Genomic DNA, 12,717 nt, shown 5'->3' on the forward strand with positions numbered 1-12,717 from the left:
AACCAAACACTTAATAAATAAAGGGATAAACGGCTCACCACTCTATGGAATACAGAAACACTACTCAAAGAGATACAGAACCAAAACTCGTCACCTAAAGGAATCCACCAAAGGGAAGTAGTCTAGGATCCCTAGTCCTTTCCTACAGAAGTCGCAACACCATCTTTGGGGCCTCCCATTGTTGGATATCCCTAATTCCCAACACAACTAAATTGGGCCGCTCAATCCAAAGCCTTCTAATATTTGGGTTGAGCTTCCACAATTAGCTGACAAGGAGGTAAAGGATGGTTGGAATATAATGTGGTACGATGGATTGAACCAAACACTTAGTAAATAAAGGGATAAATGGCTCACCACTCTATGGGATACAGAAACACTACCCAAAGAGATACAGAACCAAAACTCGTCACCTAAAGGAATCCACCCAAGGGATAAGTATTAATTTAGAAGAAATCCATCTTCTAAAACACAAAGCTTTATAATCTAAAAATATACTATGCTTTTATTTTTAATTCAACTACAAGGCTTATATAAAGCTTAGAACAACCCTCTAAGCATAGGAGAACGGAAATCGTAATTAAAATATTAACTTAGCAAGACCAAAGTCAAACATGACTCTTAGGAACTAGAAGCACAATAAAAGACTTGTTTGTTTAGGAGAATTCAAATATAAAGTCTAATACTTCCTAGGAGATACTAATTAAAAACTATTTGACTTCTTTTGAACAATAACTTATTAATAATAAAAAAAAACATTCAAAATAATGGGCTGCACTTCTGGATTTCAAGGAAAACACTTGGACCAAACCTAGCATTACATTGGGCTTACTAGAACTTAGGACACTCCGGTATCATTTCATGCCAATAAATTAACAACTCTTCAAAGAACAGAATCTCTGACCCATGTGCCTCATAAAGGGATCATCTTTAAGCCAACAGCAATTGGCATGCCCAAAAATCCAACGAATTCACTAAGTAACCACTATGCAATTGTGAGAGGTGTTGTGTTCACGAACGTTCCCAGGAACTCAATTATTATGATTTGGAAGATTACAGTGCAACTAAGGATGGCCACGAAAATATAGCTATCTAGTATGCCTTTGAAAACATCTATTTCCTTCGTCTCACGGGAGCTTACCTCATTAAAAATCCGTAAAATTCAAATCACATCACTTTGTAGCAAGGTAAATATCTTATAGCTAAGAAATTGAAAATACTTCAATGTTCACTAGTCTTTGTGACTCGGTGAATTACTATAGATTCAATTTAGAGAAATGCACGTGTCTAAGCAATAAGTTGCAAGTGCAAGTGCTCCCAATGTATCCATGATCATGTTGACCCATAATTGTTGAACAGCTGTGAGGGGCGCAGTCCCTAAATGCACGATTTTATGCAAAGGTGTTAGCAGAATGAGAAAATGGTTTTTTTGACATAAAAGGAAGGCAAGTTCAAAATGAAAGCAAATATTATGTGGGCTTCTCTAACCTGTTAAACAAGCTGAAGAGAAGTTAACAATCAATGCAACCACATTAACAGTCAGCTGGAACTATACAAATTTTTGAATATTTATATAAACTGAACGTCCCCACTTGGCCACTGTCACAATTGTGGAGAAATTATCATCCAGAATTATCACATCAGCACTCTCTTTAGCCACTTGAATTTAGTAAAGATTAGTTGAATTATTCGCAATGTGTGCCTATGTTTTCACATTGTTATATACTCACCTCAGTTCCAGCAATGCCCATTGCTAGTCCAATATCTGCTTCATGAAGTGCAGGGGCATCATTTTTTCCAGCTCCAGTTACAACAACAACCTCACATAATGAGGTACGCAAGTGCTACACTAGAGTATGCTTGTCCAGAGGTGAAGATCGAGCCATCGCCTATAAATAAAGTCAAAACTTATTGTTACTAATTAGAAACAAAACCATACTTATTACCGAGTGATCCAATCAATTTGCAGATGCTCCATAAATACAAATGAAGAAATCACTTGAAGTTTAGGAATTAGTTTGAGCATTTCCTACTCACTTTTCTCCTGGAATTCTGGACCTTCAATGGCTATACCATCATCTATGAGAATCCTGCACTCCCTAGCTATAGCATTTATTAATATCATCTCCTGCAACCATTCATACTCCCTAGCCAAAGCATTTGTATTACTAATATCGTCTCCTGTAACCATTCATACGGTGATTCCAGCCGAATGGCGATCTGCTACAGGCTCTTTAACATCAGGACATACAGTGTCTTTCATACCTACTACTCCTATAAAAGTATACCCCGAACCTGGGATGGGATTCTTTGTAGAGAACCCATTTTCTAATTCCATATAAGCAAGACCGAGAGTTTGTAGTGTCTCATTAGCAAATTGAATAATTGTACTGTTAAGATAATTAATGGATGCTTCATCAAGGGGAACAGTATTACTATTTTTAGTGATCACCTTATCACAGGTGGCCAATATTATCTTTGGATCACCTTTACAATGGGCTTGTAAACCACCTTCGGGTAACGTCGGTAATACCCTCATCCGTTTATTCACAGAATTGAACGGCTCAACTTTAAGAAGTTTAGATACTTGTCTCTGAGCATGAAAATTCCCACCAGGTGACAAGCCAAAGTCCAACAAAGCAGTGTCAGTGGGTGTTCCCAATATCTCAGATTTGCCATTTTTGTTTACAACTTCGCCCTCAGTATTATTAAATATTGATTGTAGCAGAAATTTCAAAGCAGAAGTCAGGAGTTCAGAGCACAGAAGAAAAGCTTCATTAGGTCTGCTCATTTCCTTGACAGTCTTGAAAATGCAAGATTTCACAACAAACAAGTGCATGATCACAGTTTTGTCACTACAAATACTTGTGGATGATCCCATGGTCTCACATGCAGCCAAATGGCGCATAAGTGCTTTATCATTCATCATCTTTTTCATGGCAAAGGCAAGGCTCAATTTTACAGCCAATGGAAGCCCTTCTGGAACAGCAACAACAACACAACGGCGAAAAATTCCAACATTTCCAAAGCTTCATCTCCAGACCACCTCAAGTAAGTTCCATCTTGCCATTTACGGCTCATCAATCCTTGCACCAACACTGCAAAAGTCACAATGGCAAAGAAAAGTCCTATCTTACCGATCATTGTTGCCACTCCATTCAATTTTACCTGCAATGGGGTTTCATAATCTCTGCCTTCACTAAGAGTTGCCATCAATTTACCCCATTGGGTCCTCATCCCAACATCTTGCGTGATCCATCCTGCACCTTGGTCCTTAGTTCCAGACAGAAGAAAAGGATTTTCTGCAGTGACCATTACTTTCTCGCTCTCCCCGGTTAAACTTGGTTCATCAATTAACATAGAAAAACCTGAAACAAAAACTCCATCTGCAGGGACTTGGTCCCCGATAGCAAGATGTACAATATCACCAGGAAGTAAATCATATATTGACATTTTCTGCCTAAATCCATTTCTCGTAACTTGAATAGCAATCCTCTTTTTTTCCTTGTCCAAATCATTGAACTGTAAAGATTGACGATAATCACTTGTTGCAGTATCAAAACAACCAACAAGATGCTTGCAACAATTCCTAGGCCATCATGAGCCACTTTTGGCCATCCTACCATAACTATGCCAACGGGCAAAGGCACAAAATCACATACTCCAAGGAGAATAAGAGTCATGTCTTGAAGGGCTTCCCAAACAAATACCAAGAAACTCCGTCCTTCACTCTCAGTTAATTTATTAATTCCAAAAATCTTGTCTGCGATTCAGCAAATCATCGTCAGCAGTAAGCCCATTGCTGGTTGAAGTGGAGAGCTTTTCTGCAATACCGGCTACTCCTCCATGAATATTCACTATTCAGCTTCTTCAAATCAGGACCTTCAACAATAGGTCCCAATTCTTCACCACAAATCCCAAAACCTGCAGCTTTAACTTCCTCAGGTACAGCGTAGTCACTTGGTTGCACGCCTGCAGACATCAGAGTCAGAATGGAGAAACCTTTTAATATAATCTAAATTTACACTAACCTTGAATAAACTTACCTTGGATAAATTGAAATGCAGCTTTGGAAACTAAAACAGCAACCCTTAACTTGTCCTAGAATACTAAAATAGAAAAGTAGTTAAGTCTCCCAAATTTTGACGGAGTTACTATCATAACCTCAGTACAATTTGGTGCTTGGTAATCCGCCTGCACATAAGGAATTCAGGTATCTGGATTTCCATTTTGTATCCCAAGTCCAAAAAAATAGGAGTAAGTCAAAGAATGCAATTATCAACAAGAAGATCTAAGAACTACAAGAGTAACTAGACTATGAAACGTAAAATACAACCCAAGGGGGAGTCACAAAGTATGTGAATTTAAAAATAAAACACAATTATCTTTTGAAAATATTCAAAATACTTCAGGGATTTTTAGATTAACAAGTAACCAACTCCTACCTGTTGCGTTCATGATGAGTAATAAGGTCTACAATACTAGTAACTTCATGACACAATTCATGTTCTTTTTTTTTTCTTTCATTTTTTTGAGAATCCAATTCATGTTCTACTCTAATACCAAAGTGCTCATTCTGCTTTGAGAAATTTAAATTCACATAAGATTCTCTTTCTAAGATCAACTCATGTTACCACTTCCACCAATTACTGTCATGATACCAGTTAGCTTCTTCAATTTCCAAAGCTGGATTACTGGCTAATGTGCTTATTTAACATGGTCTACCACTATGCATCCTTGGTGCGGTAGTCACTTCACAAGTATAAGTGCTTGTGGGGTGTGGGGGACAAAAGCCGGAGTTCAAGTCTTTAGGAGGGAGTTTCACACACATATATACTTATATTGCTAGAGTAGAATTTTTATCTTGTGTAAAAAAAACATGGTCTTTTCCCACTTGATTACAACAATATTTGTGAACTGTGATACTAGGCCAATAAAAAACAAAGAGGTTTTGATTGATTAAGCAGTGACTGAAAATTCCATCTCAATATATATTTGATTCGATCAGATATGGAATTATTAAGCACCAAACATATTTAAAAATGGTTCAAAACTTTGAGATTAAGCATATTTATAAAATAAAAATCTTTGAGCAAAGACACAAAAGCACATACTCCAGGGATCATAAGAGTCATGTCTTGAAGGGCTTCCCAAACAAATACCAAGAAACTCAGTCCTTTACTCAGTAAATTTATTAATTCCAAAAATCTCTTCTGCGATTCAGCAAATCACCATCTGTAGTAAGCAAATCACTTTTTTGGGGTTTTGCAGGGGAAGGTTTTCTGCATTGGGGCTAGAATTTGATTTGTTAAATTACTGAGTAAGGGGAAGGGCCCACCTACACATTAGTCCTTACCTTGCACATGGATGAGAATCTGAGGAGGAACCACGAAGAGGCTGACATTCCGAGGAGCCTGAAGAGCGAGCGTTCCTTGGGAATTATTTGGCAGGCCACTTGTACTAGATAACAGAATGCCAAAGAATACGGTAGAGACATGCAAGCAAAGAAGAAGGGAAGTATCTAGACAAAGTAACCATCACCTCCGCATTTAATGTACTACCCTAACTCAGCTGGTCGCATAAATGGAGGAATGACCTATGGACAGTGCCTTAATAGCTTGCACCATACTCTACTACTTCTAGCAAAACCTTGATGGGACAAGCATTTAAAGGAAGGTTAGTGACTGTACAAGTTGAGTGCTCAGATGTAATTCAGCTAACTATATATAGAAAGGAAGCCCCAACAGAAGAGGGACGAAAAATTGAAAGGAAATACTGATATGTGTAGCACTATCTTGTGATTAAAACTTGAACAATTGATGAACAACTACTCTTTGGTCAGGCTTAAGGAAGTGTTAATTCTAAAAGTCTGTTTTTTTTTCCTTCAATTGTCTAACTTTTTCCAATCCATCTAAGGCTTAAATCATACTAGTACGTTAAAATTGACCTCAGAAGCCCATCCTTTAATAAATTAATTGTATTGGGTCTGACCTAAATCCACCATTCTAAGTGGGCTTAGCTTGTTGGACCCACTTACATTTTCTTTTTGCATTTTATTTTATTTTATATTTACACTTTACGATATATGATTTATTGATAATGATCTATTACGTAGTTATCTTTATTTACTTTTTCACTTATTTTCAATTGTGAAGAAGAAAGAGATGTGGATCTACATTTTGGAGAAAAATATACTTTTTTTTTTTTTTTTTGAGAAAGTGGAGAAAAATATACTTATAAGAGTTGAATCGCATATATTTGTATAGTAATAAACAAAGTATATATAATTACAACTTGGTCTAATAGTTTTCACACTATCATTTTTTTTTTTAATTATTGGATTATGTTTTCGTACATATCTCACTATTTATAATACCTTACTACAAAAAAACTTCTAATTTAAAACGTAATTTCAAATAACAAATATTGAATTTTTAAAAATATACAATCTAATATATTAATTCAATAATAATCCAATAAAAAATAATCATATCAAATTTTCCCGTGGGTTTGCAACTAGTTCCTTAATAAATTTTGGCGCATGATCCTTCATGTCATGCTTGACAGTACCAATTTCCCATGAAAATCAAACTAACAATTTAGCACACTTCATATAGAAAATTGTGTACTTTTTTCACCGTTAAAATGCAAAGTAGGTAATTTACTTGATTAAGTGATATCTCATTTGATTCAAACCCAATTTTTGCCCATAAGAAGCCGAATTAAAAAGAATTGCATGATCTAAAATACAGCACCAAAATTAATCCAATCACATGGATAAATTTCAATTAAATCTCAACTAAATCTAGCGAACAACATGGAAATTGATAAGAATCAACAAAAAAAAAAGGGTTTAGCTATTAAAATCATGAAATCCTTAAATTCAGGCCTAAAACTTTTACTAAAATTTAGTGCCAGACAAAATACAATATTAACACCAAGAAAGCATGATTTTCTCAACAAAAAAGGAGGGAAAAAAAGAAAAAGAAAAAAAAGAAGAGGCAAATAGCAAGTCTATGTCCAACACATAAAAAGAAAATGGGTGCTTTAGTCATTGACTACAACTATTTTTTTTCTTTTCTTTTTTCTCTCCAATTTAGAAAAATACAATTTTGGTGAGAGGAGAGAAAACACATGGCCCCATCAATTTTCACCCAAAAGGGCCCATTTAAGCATAAAAAAATATATCATGTATCCCATGTATGTTTTATTCATTTCACATGAAGGTGAATCACATGTGTGTGGGGTCCACTCCCATGTGGGATCAGGGATACATGCACCCTCAGCCGACAGACCCTTTAAGGAAGAGAGTAGATTGTGTGCACGAGTAAAAGAACCCTTTAAAGCACATGTTAAAAGGACCGCAGTAAGTGCGTCTCGAAAGTAAATACAAAAATTCTCTCGTCTGCGATCCAGCAAATCACTGTCAATAGATCCCAATTCTTCACCATCACTATCAGTAGTAAGCCCATCGATGGAGGGATTTTCAACAATAGATCCAAATTCTTCACCATCACTGTCAGTAGAAAGCCCATCGATGGAGGGATTTTCAACAATAGATGCAAATTCTTCACCATCACTGTCAGTAGTTAGCCCATCGATGGAGAAATTTTCAACAATAGATCCCAATTCTTCACCATCACTATCAGTAGTAAGCCCATTGATGGTTGAAGTGGCGGGATTTTCAACAATAGATCCCAATTCTTCATCAAAAATCCCAAAACCTGCAACTTCTTCCTTAGGTACAACGTAGTCACTTTGTGGCCAGCCTGCAGACATCATAGTCAGAATGGAGAACCTTTTAATATAATCTAAATTTACATTAACTTTGAAGAAACTTACCTCCGGTATCAATTATAATCGTGACCGTCTCCTACAATACTCAAATAGAATAGTAGTTAGTCTCCCAAGTTTTAATCGAGTTACTATCATAACCTCTGTACAGTTTGGTTTTGTTAATCCATTTGCACAAAAGGAATTCAGGTATCTGGATTTACATTTTGTATCCAAAGAGTAACTGGACTATGAAACGTAAAATACAACCCAAGGGGGAGGCATAAAGTATGTGAATTTAAAAATGAAACACAATTATCTTTTGAAAATATTCAAAATACTTCAGGGATTTTAGATTAACAAGTAACCGACTCCTACCTGTTGTGTTCATGATTAGTAATGAGGTCTAAAATACTAATAACTTAATGACACAATTCATGTTCTTTTCTTTCTTTTGAGAATCCAATTCATGTTCTACTCTAATACCAAAGTGCTCATTCTGCTTTGAGAAATTTAAATTCACATGAGATTCTCTTTCTAAGATCAAGCTCATGCTACCACTTCCACCAATTACTCTTTCATGGAAAAGCTGAGTCAAGATACCAGTTAGCTTCTTCAAATTCCAAAGCTAGATTAATGGCTAATGTGCTTATTTAACGTGGTCTTTTCCCACTTGATTACGACATAATATTTGTGAACTGTGATTCTAGGCCAATCAAAAACAAAGAGGTTTTGATTGATTAAGCCGTGACTGAAAATCCCATCTCAATATATAACTGATTGGATCAAATATGGAATATCGGTAGTGTTGATGTTTATGTCAATCTTGGACGATGGAATTATTAAGCACCGAACATAATTAAAAATGGTTCAAAACTTTGAGATCAAGCATGAAATGATAAACAAGCCAATGACAAGAGCCAAAGAATGGGAGCAAATCATATAATTATCAATTTCGCTTGATTCATGATTTAAACCCACAGCATTTGGTTGTATATCACATGTAGTCCTGGACAACAATGTTGACTATTGAATAATTGTAGCTCTAGAAATTTTTTCTAAGGGACATTGATAAACTTAAAATCTAAGAAGCACGGGTGCGTTTCAGAATTCAAGTGCGAGTGCGGGACTTGACAATTTTTGAAAAAATAGGGTGTGAGTGTGGCAATTAAAAAATTATTAAAAATATTTTTATTTATATTTTCTATATATTTTTACTATTAAAATATTATTAAAAAACACATTGCTATGGCCTTGGTTCACAAAACAAAAAAGAAAAACACAATAAAATAATTAAAAAACGCTGATTCAATCACAGATCAATGAAATTCAGCAAAAAAACAAAATCGAAAATCTCTAAATCATCATATATTATGTGACTGTTTGGATTCAGTTGCCTGCGTCTACGTTTTGTTCACAACGCGTTTCAACTCTTTTTTCTTTTTTTTGGGACCCACAAATTTCACTTTTTAATAACTTTTTCATTAAAAATGGGTCCCACAATACTATTCACACATTTAAAAATTATTTTGCTTTCAGTTTTTAATTTTCAATTTTAACAAAATAAGTTCTATCCAAACAGATTCTATATATATGGTTTTGAAACGTGGTTTGACTAATAATATTCTGTGACATTAATATATTGGATGGACAGTTGGACATCTTTATGGGTTTCGTATATCCAAAGGCTCAACCATATATTTATCTCGTATAAGACCATACGGCCCTACCAAAGGCCCATGACGTGCCTTACAGTTTTCCATTACTGCAATTTACACACAAAGACACCAACTCATCAAGCTTTGGCATTCTCCACCTTTAATGGTTAATACTGTTTCCCATTCTCACCCGCAATCCTTCACGTGTCCCACAGAACTACACAAAGAATCTCTCCCACATTCCCTTCACGTGTTCCGGACAGGGTCTGCTCAAGATTATTTGAGGCGTAAGGCGAAAATTTTATTGAGGTCTTTTTATATCTAAATATCACTTAAATAATATTTATTTATTTTTATTTAATTTCAATTTCATTCTTAATTCTTACTTATTAATATGACTAATTTATCTAAAGCTGCTCAAGATTATTTGAGGTCTAAGGCAAAAATTTTATTGAGGCCTTTTTATATCTAAATATCACTTAAATAATATTTATTTATTTTTATTTAATTTCAATTTCATTCTTAATTCTTACTTATTAATATGACTAATTTACCCAAAGTGAGCTAATGATAATTACTATATAGATTTTACAAATTGGCATATCACCAATAAAAGAAAAGTTATTCAAACATTCATTTTATTATATTATTTAAGTATCACCAATCATATTCCTATTACATCAGTTTGTAATTTTTTTTCCTAAAATTTGTATTAGCTTTAGCATTTTTCATACACTTAATGGTGACTGTGTTGTATTATTATTATTATTATTATTATTATTATTATTATTTTATTTTTGTGGAGAAAATGCTAAACTTATTACAAATTTTACTAAAAAAAGTTTACAAACTGATGTAGCAATAAGGTGGCACTTCAATAAAAGAATAAATGAATATTGAATTACTTCATTGATGACATATCGATTTGTAGGACCTATGTAATAAAACTTGTAATATACTAGTATAACTCTAATGTTTTAGACCTTCTTAATATTAGGATAAAATATATACTTAACTCACACTTTTTATTTAATTAAGAAAAAAAAATTACCCCCCATATTTGGGGGCCTTTTTATGTCAGGGGGCCTTAGGCCATGGCCTAAATGGCCTAGGCCTAGGGCCGGCCCTGGTTCCAGCATAATTCAAGGCTGATTTTGGCCTTTTTCAGTCAGTCTCGACGGCCGGCCGAAATGACTTGATTCGGCTGATACGGCCCGATTTTGGCCGAATTAGCCTGGTTCAGCATGAATCGGCAGGAATTGAAGCCGAGTCAGCACGAATTAGAGGAAAAAAAAAAAAAACTCAGACGTAGCACCGACGCGCGGACAGTCACGTCGAGCCACGTCAGACTCCGATGCGGCACCCTTCCAGCTGCGTCGGTGCTTCATAGCTTAAAATTTATTCCAAGAATGACTTGCTACAAACGTGAGCCGAGCCACCAAGAAAAGCAGAGTTGCTATAATCATGATTATTAAAATCGGGACCTTACGTAGGACCAACAATGGGGTTTTGAGGATTATAAGATTCTATTTGTTTTTGATAGTTCGATAATTGAGAGTAGGAGAGTTAAACCCAAGACTTCTCCATTGGAAACTAAAAATGCATGTTGAGCTACATGACTTTTAGGGGTGTCCACGGGTCGGGTTTGTGCCCAACCCGAACTTGACCCGACCTTCTCGAGTGGGGAAGATTTCAACCCGCAACCAACCCGAATACAGTTTCAGATCAACCGGGTCCGATTGTATCGGATTTCAAGTTTTCCTCGGTTGGTTTCGGGTTTTCCGATTTTGCCGGATTTTGGCCGAAATCTGGCCGGATCTAACGAGATTTGGCCGATACGAAAGAAAGAGGGAGGGAGTGTCACTTTAGCTAAAAAAGAAGATTGGCATAATTCAGTTTTGATAGTCTAGAAATGAAGTTTGCAAATCTCGAACGGAGATTAGTTAAACCAGAATGAGGGTCAAACTGTTTCTCTTGGGTGTAAAAAAAAAAGAAAAAAAAAAAAAGAGTTCAATTCAAGGTGTTTGGTTTGTAAACGCGGAAGAAAAAGCAGATAAAGAAAGTATAAAATTGGAAAGAACAGGTTAGGTTTCAATTTCAAAAACGAGAGCAGTTACGTGTTGGGACTCGTCAGATCTATGTCCTTTGATCATATAATCTTCAACTCTCCAAATAATCAACCTAGGTATAAACTATAAAGGACATGAGATAACTATGGAGGTTTTTATTTCAAGAAGAAGAGAAAAGGAAAGAATTTCTTTCGTTTTCAACACTAAATCGAATTCCTTTGGTAATTTGTGACATATTTCTATTTTTGTAAGCTTGTAACGTGATGTGGGCACTGTTCCTTGTAGCATTTGTTTCTGTATTTGGTTGAATGAAATAAACCGAATCATAAATAAAATAAATAGTTCTAGGGAGAGAGAGGCGAGACCTGGTTGGAAGAGCGGATAGGCTGGGATTCGAAACGCTCAGCTTCCTCCAATTCCCTCAGCTTCAACCAATTCTGAAGCGTCTTCTCATAGGAGTGTTTCTGTTTCCGATCAAAAGGCTTCGCTAATCGGATCTCCATTTTCGACTTCTACTTGCAATATTGTAACTAATCTCTCTCAAATATGCCTCGCCTTGTATAGGCACAAGGGAGCAATTCAAATAAATACAGTCCCTTTCTCTTTTTAGAGAAATTTCAAACTTTAGCTGTAGGTGGGGCCTAAGTGCGAGCGAAAACCTGACCAAAAAAAAATAAAGGGTTTGTTTGATAGGTAAATTCAAACTCACATTTTTATATTTTAAATAATTTTACACATATTTTAACATATTTTCTCATTTATACCTATATAAATACACTCAAATAATATTATCCAAACTTCACTGCCGGGCCAAAGATTCCCTTTCTCTTTTCAGAAAAATTTCAAACTTTAGCTGTAGCTGGCCTAGGTGCGAGCGAAAACCTGACCAAAAAATAAAGTTAGACATAACGGTAATATTACTTTGTTGCTTTCTTTTTTTCTTTTTTTGAGCAAAACTGGTTGCTTTCTGAGTAATTGCGTTTGTTACAGAAATTTTTTTGGAGATTGGAGAGGAGAAGGAAGAAGATGATCCGAAATTTGATTGCACTACTTATTAGTTAAAGAGTTTAATTGGTGTAACTGAACTGGCTGGGTCTGGTTCCTGGTCATTTGAAACTACCATTAATACTACTCTGGATGTTGGAAGTCTGACATTGTTTTGTTTAGGTGTCGTTATCAGAAATTCGATTTTTTTTTTTTTTTTTTTTTTTTTTTTTTTT

The 12,717-nt window shown here is 35.4% G+C and overlaps 1 pseudogene; it reads right to left on the bottom strand.

The window, feature by feature from the left end:
• Window positions 1–910: 910 nt before the first annotated feature.
• LOC115993731 lies at window positions 911–12,118 on the bottom strand (annotated as a pseudogene).
• Between the last annotated feature and the right edge of the window lie 599 nt (window positions 12,119–12,717).

This window comes from Quercus lobata, chromosome 6 (assembly GCF_001633185.2).
Source record: "Quercus lobata isolate SW786 chromosome 6, ValleyOak3.0 Primary Assembly, whole genome shotgun sequence".
NCBI classification, from domain to species: domain Eukaryota; kingdom Viridiplantae; phylum Streptophyta; class Magnoliopsida; order Fagales; family Fagaceae; genus Quercus; species Quercus lobata.